The sequence below is a fragment of the Lissotriton vulgaris genome, chromosome 9, assembly GCF_964263255.1.
Source record: "Lissotriton vulgaris chromosome 9, aLisVul1.2, whole genome shotgun sequence".
NCBI classification, from domain to species: domain Eukaryota; kingdom Metazoa; phylum Chordata; class Amphibia; order Caudata; family Salamandridae; genus Lissotriton; species Lissotriton vulgaris.
Genome location: NC_141697.1, coordinates 680261 through 691184, shown reverse-complemented (window position 1 = coordinate 691184; position 10924 = coordinate 680261). Strand labels below are relative to the sequence as shown.

The window sequence follows — 10924 nt, the reverse complement described above, 5'->3', positions numbered from 1 at the left end:
TCGCCAGGCAACAGTTGATCCACACTTCTGTTTTTGTGATGTCCCAAATTTAACCTCCCTATTTTGCTACCTGTAAATAAAATACCTACTGTGTATTTACAGGTACAGCTGTGAGTATTGTCTTGTGGGTACCTACTACTGGAGTAAGTCTGTGCTGCTCAACCATGTTACTCTTATGTAGTCAGTTGCCCAAGGGCAGCACCTAGCCATCCAACCGGAGCGTCTGGGTACCAGAGATTGATCCAGCGCGGCTCTCTAGCAACCTTTACTACTCATTTCACCTAACTCCGATATAACCACTATTTGCTCATCAGTGGGGCCCATAGCACCGTGAGTCCCACACAAACATCCACATTACATCTGAATCAGTGACAAAGTAGAGCTGCTGGTTAGCGGGGTACCTAGGTTTATACATTATATACATTTATAGACTCTTTTATACATGTGCTAACCTATTACCTGGGAAACTCTGCACCAAGGCACTCCACTATCTGGTCAATAGATCATCTAGTAGAAGTTAGTTGGAGACTAAGACCAGCTTAATCATAGTAATCCACATAAAACGTTAACTTTATTCTGTCATGACATTTAATTTAAATAAAATCACAACGCAAGTTTAAAATTTTAAAATCAGCTTTATCTATTCATTTAGTAGACAGGAATTAGTTTATTCAGACAAGAAATAATTTAGCCATTTATTTAGTACATGTTAAAAAGAAATGGAAGAGAAATGATATTACCTCACTCTGCCATAAAGAAATAACAGTTGCACGAGTCTCAAACTGCCTCTATTCTCCTTCAAGCTTCAAAATAAAACCTGCATCAGTCATCTTCATTGCTTCAAAGTTAAAGTCCAACAATATTTCCAACTCTAGCCCCATAGAATCGTTCAGACCGACAGCATGTCGTGGTGCAAAGTAAAATTCAGGAGCAAGCTTTGTTACCCTTTTCGAAGAAGCTCTTTCATACCGTTTTTTTCTCTAGCTATATAACTAAATTTGAAACTTTTAGGGTCCACAACTTATTCTGGTCGGTCCATCAATGGGGTGACAAAGATCCCCTCATCCATCCTTGGTAGAACCAGTTTTTCAAAATATGCAGTCATTTTGTCCGTTCCCATGTACGTCATCTCCGTTTCTTTTTTATACTTTGTCCTTCAGTTCATTCGTTACATCCCTTTTCCGTTCCCAGATGCAAAAACTCTTGGCATCCTCTTGCACTCCTGGGTCAAGCTGACCGTGACATCACCCGCTGGACGTACCAGGCTCCCCGATGACTTAGCTATTCACTATTGCGCAGGCGTAAAGACTTTCAGTCAGCCATTTATTACCGCTAGACCACAATCCTCAATGAAAACTAGTGCAAAAAAACACAACAGAGTGTTAAAATCTAGAAATACAGTTTTTTTTCTGTTATCCACCCACCATTCTAATATTACCCATTAGTAAGTTACCCAGCAGAAGCAGGCATGGAGCTTTATATACTTACCTAATGTACTTATTTTCTTTTTGCCACGATAAGACATACACGTTTATAAAGCAAAACAAACACGCTGTTTTCATACTTTAGCTCTATATTAATATGACTCGTTCACAATAATTAACTAATTAATTTTCGCAAATAGCAGTTCGTACCCACATGTAATTTTATGTCCAAGTGCAATTTTGGTTAGTTATTCAAGCTTCACATGATTAAATTGGTTATGGTTATAAGAGTATGACTTCACATGGGGTACACAACATTTTTTATCTCACCCCCAAGATCACATGACACCAGAGTTGAATGACATCATCCCCACACAATACTGCCACCCAGCCATTGGCTACCTCAGGCCTCAAGGGAAAGGCCTCACCTGTGGGTCCAGATTAACCCTTGCTCTTCCAGTGCAGCCGGGAACAGTCACTCCTGCACTTCAGGGACTGATGTTAGTTCCACAAAATGCTTTGGTTTCTAGGGAGCTGTTCCATGTCCCCTGGCTGCGAGCAGAGGACAGGATGTACTCTGGCTGTGCAAGGCCCATTGCTTAATTTGTAAACCAGTAAGTGCCGGGGCCCTCGTCAGGAGGACACTGCAGCTTGCACCACACATTACCCCTGCCTGCACCGCCAATGACAGCACCAACACAACTACTGGCATCGCACTTCTACTAGTGTAAAAATTCAGACTGTTGCAGACCCCCAAAGGTATAATAAGGGCGTGTGTGACAGCTATTAGTCGTTTTTAATCTATTTTGAATTAACAAACAAATGCTGGTATGCTCATCTCTAAATTCGGCAAACAGCGCCACCCAGTGGCAGTCTGACATAAGTGCTGGTGTTGACAATTAAGTGCCGGTGCCGAGCACCGGAAACCACTGCCTCGAATTAAGCACTGGCCGACCACTTCACTTCTTTTTTTAGCATTTTGGGGGTGTAGCGACTTCGGGACTTAGATGTCCAGTCCCTGAGCAGAGCCCACCAACCTACCCTGATAAGCTTTCGTTTGCAGTCAGAGGGCTGCATACAAACTCCAGTCGCTGTGCACTGCCCTCTTCGCTGCTGGGAGCTCCGGTCACCTCCATGCACTGCAGTCTCACAGGAAGCAGTGGAAGGGTCTCCTGTTACCATCAATCCTTCTGAACATCCTTACTATGTGTAAATCTTACTATAGGTACATCTCTGCACATACCACATGGGGTACAGAAGCAGGATATAGCCAGGGCCACTGGGATTATGCAGCAGGGGAGGGCCAAAGTAAGCAGTAGCATTGAGTAAATTAAGCGGCAACAAATGGCAAATTATGCAGCACTTTGTGACAGTATTACTTCATTATGTTGTCATTTGTACACTGTCTGGGCGTTGGTTGCACCTCATTAGTACCAGTGTAACACTAAATATAACAGTAAGCAACTAGAAAGGTGACCAGTCAACCTATGCAAATGGCCTTCCACTGTGCAGTAACAAGTGTTGCTGTGTTTTTAGTATCATTTAAACTATTTGAGTTAGAAACTTTTGTTCAATCTACAGATTATGCAGCAAATGATAGATTATGTGGCAAATGAGGCAAATCTATAAGGATGCGCAAAAAGGCAGCGACCACACAATCAAATAATGCCAGTTACCCTGGGTATAGCACTGGGGCAGGATATTGATTTTCAGAGTATGTGCCCATTCATAGGCCCCGCCCACTCCTTGCTAGCACTGATAAGGCCACACCCCTCTGAGGGCTAGACTTCACCCCTCCCCCACCCCCTTCTCAGAGTCTGGCCAGGGTCAGGGAAGCCTGTGGTACAGCCCTTTAGACGGTTGTTTACTGAGGCCCTTCCTTCTCAGCTGAACACAGCACCATGGGGCCCCTTCCAGCCACATCCCCAGGCGGGCCGGCTAACAATGCAGGGTCATGAGGAGGGAGATAAAAACATGAAGGAGGCGCCAGAAAAGGCTCCGAGTGCAAAGAGAACAAAGGGATGGACACAAGAAAGTCTGCATGAACAATAATTAAAACTAAGCTAAACAACCCAAAGGAACAGCTCTCCCGTCAGCGTTTAAGTGCCCAACCTCCATTTACCATCATTTTTAAAGGACAGACTGTTTCTTGGCGTGCACGCTCCGCCAGTCCGACATTTCGAGAGAACTGTGAGGCGCCTCGAAGACCCGGCTGGCTCCTTGGTGAGCGCTTTGGGCCGACGCCCCTGTGGCAAGCAGGGCTGGCTCCTTGGTGAGCGCTTTGGGCCGATGCCCCTGTGGCAGGGCTGGCTCCTTGGTGAGCGCTTTGGGCTGATGCCCCTGTGGCAGGCAGGGATGTATCCTTGTTGAGCGCTTTGGGCAGACGCCCCTGTGGCAGGGCTGGCTCCTTGGTGAGCGCTTTGGGCCGACGCCCCTGTGGCAGGCAGGGCTGGCGCCTTGGTGAGGGCTTTGGGCTGACGCCCCTGTGGCAGGGCTGGCTCCTTGGTGAGCGTTTTGGGCTGACGCCCCTGTGGACGGAGGCCACGCCTTTTTTGAGGCCACGCCCCCCGACGCCGCCCCTCCACCCCCATAAATAATGTGCTTCTTTCGGACGCGCAGCGGGCGCGCCGATTGCGTGCCGAAGGCGCGCTTAATGAAAGCCCGTCTGCACCCATCCGCGCCAGACCGCACATCAGGGCATGTCACGCTGGCCATTCCATCTCATACTCTGCTCAGTCTCTCAGAGAACTACAGCATCTTGCCCCCCGCTATCTCCTAACACTAACCGCCGTATTCATACAGCCGGCCTCATGCACCCCGTTCTACACCCCCCCATGCGCTCGCACACCCCCAATCAGCCCGTCCAGGAACGCAACGCCCATCAGGGTGTCATATTTGAACACCCGCTCGCTAGTAAAGCACTATGCAGATATTTTCATCCTGTTGACTGACCGCAGCCCCGACATACTCCTACTCACGGAAACTTGCTTAACATCAGAGTCCCTCCCAGACATTCTGGCGGCCCTCCCCCCTGACTACTACATTCTCCATGCCGATCGCCTTGGCGACGGCCGAGGGGTGGGGTGGCAGCCATCATATCCAAACGTCTAAAATCACTCTCCTCTTCTTCCCTTCCACTTCCTGAGGTGGATAACTTACTCATCAGCGTAGAAACTGACACCAGTGTCTTTACCTTCCTCCTCCTGTACCGGCCTCCACACTCTATGCCATTTTTCCCAACCATCTTGAGTGAACGACTCTCCAACCTTCTCACGCAGCATTCCAGTTTTGCCCTTTTCGGCGACCTGAACTATTGGTTTAATGACACCAACGCTGGTCCTCATGCTACTGAGCTCTTCGAGACTCAACAGCCTGAACCTCAACCAACAGGTTACCCAACCCACACACACTAAGGGCCACAATCTGGACCAGATTTGGACCTGCAATTTGGCTCTGTCCCAGCCAGCCATATCCCCCTGTGTCTGGTCAGACCACTACCTGGTAGATACTATCATCACTGTCGTCGGCCGAACTTCTGCTCCTTTGATGGACGGTGGCTCCTCTTGAAAATGGAGCACATATGACTCTCAGGGCTTTCTCATCACCCTGGCGGATACCCGCCTAGTCTTCAATCCCTCTGACAACGTCGTAGGAATAGAACACGACATCGGATCTTGGCTGTAGTAGGCCAGCGACCTCTTTGCCCCCCTGATCAAATTCCCCCGCACTAGGCATCACAGCTTCCCATAGGTGGTTTTCTGATTATCTCAAACAGCAAAAACTAAAAACGCGCCAGCTGGAGCGTACCTGGAGAAGTGATTATTCCAACACAGCCAGGCAGTCTTACATGTCAGCGCACAGTGCACACAAAACTGCTATCACCCTAGCTAAAAGGGAACATTTTTCCAACAGTATTTCGTAAGCAGCCAACAAATCTAAGGAGGTGTTCAAAGTGATGAACGAGCTGACCACGGATGATAGAACCCTCTCCGCCCAGACCCCTACTCAAGAGGCATGTGACACCCTCAACCTCTTTTTTGTGGAAAAGATCACAAAAATCAAAAACTCTATACCTCCCCTACCCCAGCTACTCCCTTTGGACACCTTCACCGTCAATACCTCTACCATGTCCACTTTCCCCACCCTGAATCCCATCTCATTAGCGGAACTCGCCACTCGAGTGAAATCCAGCCCCCCTAACGATTGCTGTCCGCCATCTGTTCTGCGGAGTATCTGCCTCAATCTACCTGATTGTATTCTACCCCTGCTGAATGGCTCACTCAGCAGCGGCATCGTTCCTAGTTCTCTCAAGGAGGCCACTTTTGTGCCCCTTTTCAAAAAACCTGGCGCCGACCCCCTGGAACCGTCGAACTACCGCCCCATCTCCCTCCTTCCCTACTTCTCGAAATTAATGGAGGCCCACGTCACCCGATGTTTGTCAAATTTCATCGAATCCTCATGTTATCTCAAACCCAACCAAGCCAGCTTCAGACCTGCCCACTCCACTTGCAACTATTATGTGACCCTGCTCTGAACCTCAGAATAGTTACACATATGCCACAAAGGTCCTGAATTACAGCTAAGGGAGACAAGCAGGAGCCAGGCTGGAGGTTCAAATCCATTAATCAGCCCCTAATTCATTATTGTCAGTTGGGGCAGGGCAGGTGTTGTAACTAATTTTGCAACAATGAAAGCACTTAGCAAGTTCAAAAGATCACTAATCAGGAAGCACTAAGGAAGCAGGTGCCAGCTAAAAAAATATTCTGTGACACATTAATCAGCCCCAAATTAATTCAGCTCACTTGAGGCAGGGAAGGTGTGCTTGCGTTGCCACAATAATGTACACTGACTGGACAACCAGAGGGTGCTGTGATGAAACAGAGGGGTGGGCCAGAGGGTGGCATGAGTAGTCAGAGAGTGGCAGTGGTGACAGAGTGGCAGTGATGAAGAAGAGTGTCCCAAACAGGCTGGACACGTAGAAACAACAAGTTCGCGAAACTTGCGACCCAACAGGTAAGTTCGCAATTTGCGACATTGTACAAAACCCTCGCGAACTGGCAGAAACCCACGCAAACACACAAAAAAAAATCCGCAAATTCGCGAGAATTCGCGGATTTTGCGGATTGCGAGTTCGCAAATCCGCAAAATTCGCGAACGCGAGATTCGCAAAATTCGCCCATGCTTACCCTTGATCCACTCTCTCCAGAAATGGGACATCGTCTATAACTACGCCGACGACTTACAGCTTATCCTCCCGCTCAATTCACCCTCTGCCATCAAAACTTTTCACGCAGTTATGATCCATATCCAGCATTGGATGAACCAAAACCAATTGAAGTTAAACCCTGGGAAAACCGAGCGCCTCCTTCCTGGTCTCAGTCATGCCCATTGGGGCCCGCAGTTCTGGCCCGCGGAGCTCGGCCTTCCCCCAGGTCCGGTCAAATCAGTGAAGAGTCTGGGAGTGATTATCGACGCAGAATTGTCCCTCAAAGCCCAAGTGGGTGCGGTCATCTCATCCTGCATGTACCAGCTTCGGAAGATTCGCAAAGTCCCCCACCTACTTCCATCCACCGCACTTACCCAAGTTGTCATCGCACTTGTGCTTTCCCGGCTGGACTTCAACTCCCTCTACCACGGTCTCCCACAATCCCTGTTACACCGCCTTCAGGTAGTTCAGAACCAAGCGGCCCGACTCATTCACAAAACCCCCAGATGGCAATCGGCCAAACCCTTACTTCACCGATTGCACTGGCTCCCAATAGGCCAAAGGGCAGCTTTCAAAGTGGCCTGCCTTACATTCAAGGCCCTCCACTGTCCCGGCCCAGCGTTCCTCAAATCTTTCATTACTCCTCATCAACCAATGCGCAATCTCCGATCAGCCCACCGTCTTCTAGTCACTCCCAAAGTCAAAACCAAGAAATTCGGTGGTCGCCGCTTCTCCCACCTGGCTCCCGGACTTTGGACTCTCCTCCCTCTATCCATCAAATCCACCCTTTCTCTCCTCAACTTCAGGAAATTGCTTAAAACCCACCTCTTCCCCCCTCTTGGTTAAAACCTTCCCACTCGTTTCTCCTTCACTCACTCTGTCTCACAGCGCCAGGAAACCTTCGGTGTCAGTGCGCTCAATAAATTTCAACTAACATAACATAACAATCCAGCCCCTTAATTTGATAGAAAGATAGGAGCTATGCCCATAGGCATTAGATTATCCTGGAATGAAACCCTGAAACTCTTGGACCTTCGACGTTCTACATCGACTAGAAGACTGGAGACATCTCCCTTGTGGTAAAGGAGTGACCACCCTGTGCAAACAAGCAACACCAATAACTTGAAGGTTTGCATTGTTGTCGCTCCTGCCAGAACCCAAAGACTCAGCTACTCAGGACTGGACTTCCAGACTTCTCCCACTCCGTCCCACATCCACAGCAAAGCTGAGCCCCGTGGCGGACACGAGAGACGTGGGACAAGACACCCTGGACATCCTGCAATTTGCTAACAGTGCAGCTACCGAGGCACCCTCACAGTTGTGCATTGGGGTTTGAGAAGCCCCAGACCAAAGCGCCATTTGCACCAAAGATGAGCCCTCCACAAGTGCCGTGTGGGGCCTGCTCTTGCATTTCAGCTTGACAAGTCTTCCCGGTTGCTAGCCTGTTGAATAATTAGCCCCCTTAAGACTTTTCTTTGAATCAACACCACTGGCCTGGTTTCTCCAGGCTCGCCCCAGCTTCCCTGCAAAGGAGAAGCTCCCCAGTCCTTGCTGGTCTGACCAGAAGCCAATCTTCACTTCCTGCGTGGATTACGTTAACCAAGGCTTGTTGGGTATAATTCGGATACCGACACCGCAGTCAACAAGATCCTTTGTGGGACAGTCCGCCCCCAACTCCTGGTCACCGTTGACACCTCCTGGACCATGTGGCTGCAGAGACTAGATTCACCTCTTCACCTGCAAAGCACCCAACATCGCCTGGTTCCTTCCTGGTCACTGGCTAGTGGCCCAGACTCTGTCCCCTCTGCTTTCAGGCTCTTCACATCTTCGATCCACCCTTGGATCCAACCGGACACTTTTCTCCTGGTCGCCTGCAGCACTTCTTTGCAGCTCTCCATAGGAAACAGCGATGAAACCCGACACGAAAGAACACCTATGCACCCGGCTTCCCTGGGTGAGGTAACTCTAGTACTCTGGTGCTCACGTGGGTGTTACCTCTCCAAGAGTCGTAGTTTAAAAGAGTTTTACCGTAGTCCATCCGGAAGTGTCCTGAATCAACTACTTTGTAACTTTTACATTCCCATTATAACTAATGCAACCCGTGGCTGGGTTTAGTCACTGCATGCGTCTCCCGTGGGCCTCCTACTTCCAATCCTTTGGTTGTCCAGTGTAGCCCCAGCAATTCCCTAGGCTCTAGGCCTATTCACCATTCCTGAAGTGGTCCTTATACCACTTACTATATGGTTTGTGAGGCCCCTAGGGCAGAATTGTATTTGTGCAACTTATAGTATGCTTAATGAGTAACTTGTAATGTATCTCGAACTCTGACCTCAAAGAGTCCAGAGGGGTTGTGTTAGAAATAAATACATATATATTTGATATATACCTTGTGTGGTGTCCTTTCATTTGGTATTAAATGGATTATATATGGTAAAACAGCTGGCTTCACAAGTTCTCTGAAGTTTTAGCCTAAGACTGCTGGTCCATGCTACCACTAGGATAGCTGGTCTATAAGGTTGACTTTACAACCACCATCAATAAGGGTCGTTTAGACTGGTGCAAGGTGCCCACTAGAATAGTGGACATATGCCAGGCTAACTTTTCACATTGGTTGGGATAAGACCTTGCTGTGTTACCATTTACCATATAATCTTAAGATATTTGAAAGATCACATTAAGGTACCTGAAGGTACATATAAATCAAGTTCTTAAAATACTTAAGTTCTACTGAGCTTAGTTATAGAGCAACAGGCTTAACACCCTGACTACAACTCCTAGAGAGGTTCTTGTAGATATAATTTAGTGTAGGTAGGTGCACACACCACACCTCACAAGAAAATGTAATTAGGGGGAGAGCCTAGTATGCCTCTCCCCACAGAAGCTGACCCTCCCCGGGCACCTTCTATCTATGACACATTTACTTTTAATGAACTTAGAAGTTTGTGTTCAATCAGGAGAGGAAGACAAGGACAGTGTCCAACCCTTAGACACCTAATAGATCTGTTAGTGAAGTATGACGCAGAAAATACAGCAACCCCAAATAAGACAGGTAGTATAGAGGGGTCCATTCCTCAACAGAAGACCCCAGTGATAATAATCAAGTGGGGGGTGAGGAGGATGATAACCAGGATGATATCAGGGAACTGAACCATGTTAACCTAGGACTACATGGGAATGGGGAAGGAAGAATCCAAACCAGGCCCCCAAGTAGGCCTAACAATGGGCACAGAAGGAGAAGGTCACTCTCTGGTGACTCCATCCACTCTGATGACTCAATAGGGTCAGATGCCTCAGCTCAAAGGAGAATGACTTCCCCAGAGAGAAGAGAGCATAAAGCTAGGATGAAGGAAGTGAATCTTAGGCTCAAGAGGCAAGAAATTGCCCTTGCCAAAGAGACCCAGGCTCTTGCAAGAGAGCAAAAGTTAAGTGTGATAGAACCCACTGGTTGCAGCAATTCCACTAGAGATTGGGAAAATAAAAATCTAAGTAAGATAATCCCTCCCTACAAGAGTGGGGATGACATCCACAAGTGGATAACTGCTTTGGAGCGGGCCTGCAAAGTACAGCAGGTACCCCAGAGCCGGTGGGCAGCAATCGTATGGCTCTCCTTTGCAGACAAAGGGAGAGACAAGCTCCTCACTGTTAGAGAAGAGGATGCTGACAACTACTATGTCCTGAAGAGTGCTCTGATAGATGGGTTTGGCCTAACCACTGAGCAGTATAGGTTGCTGTTCAGAGATACCCAGAAGAGACAGACTCAGGACTGGACTGACTTCAAAGATCATGTTACTAAGGCTCTGGAAGGCTGGTTACTGGGCAGTAAGGTCAATGACTATACAGGATTGTACAATTTGATTATGAGAGAACAAATTCTTAACTGTCAAAACCAATTATTGCATCAACACCTGATTGACTGATCTGACCTCTCACCAAGAATTGGGTAAGAAGGCGGACAAATGGGTCAGAACCAGGGTTAAGCAGAAGGTACAGAACCCAGGTGGTGATCAGAAGACCAAAAGGGTGGGGATAAAGCAAAAGACCAGAAGTCTTCTCAAGGTCCCCAAAAAGCTCCTGATGGTGGGGGTTCCCCAAAAGTCTAAAAAGAAAGAAGGTCCAAAGAAACCTTGGTGCAACTTTTGTAAAGCTAAGACTCACTGGACCAGTGATAGGGGCAAGGGTGGCTGGAGCTGCCTCCTTTTTGGTGCAAAGGCAACTGTTCCCCCTAGTACAGCTAATAGTGGTGGTCCTCAACAGAAGGGTGTAGTAGGGTTAACCCTGGGAACTGAGATGGATT

At 48.1% G+C, this 10924-nt stretch overlaps 1 long non-coding RNA gene across 1 annotated transcript in view; it reads right to left on the bottom strand.

The window, feature by feature from the left end:
* Positions 1–682: 682 nt before the first annotated feature.
* The window catches only part of LOC147689508 (uncharacterized), a 76231-nt gene continuing 65989 nt past the window's right edge, over positions 683–10924 (bottom strand). The window contains exon 2 of the long non-coding RNA XR_015299753.1: positions 683–1356. This is a non-coding gene — a long non-coding RNA (uncharacterized LOC147689508). The remainder of the gene's footprint in view (positions 1357–10924) is intronic.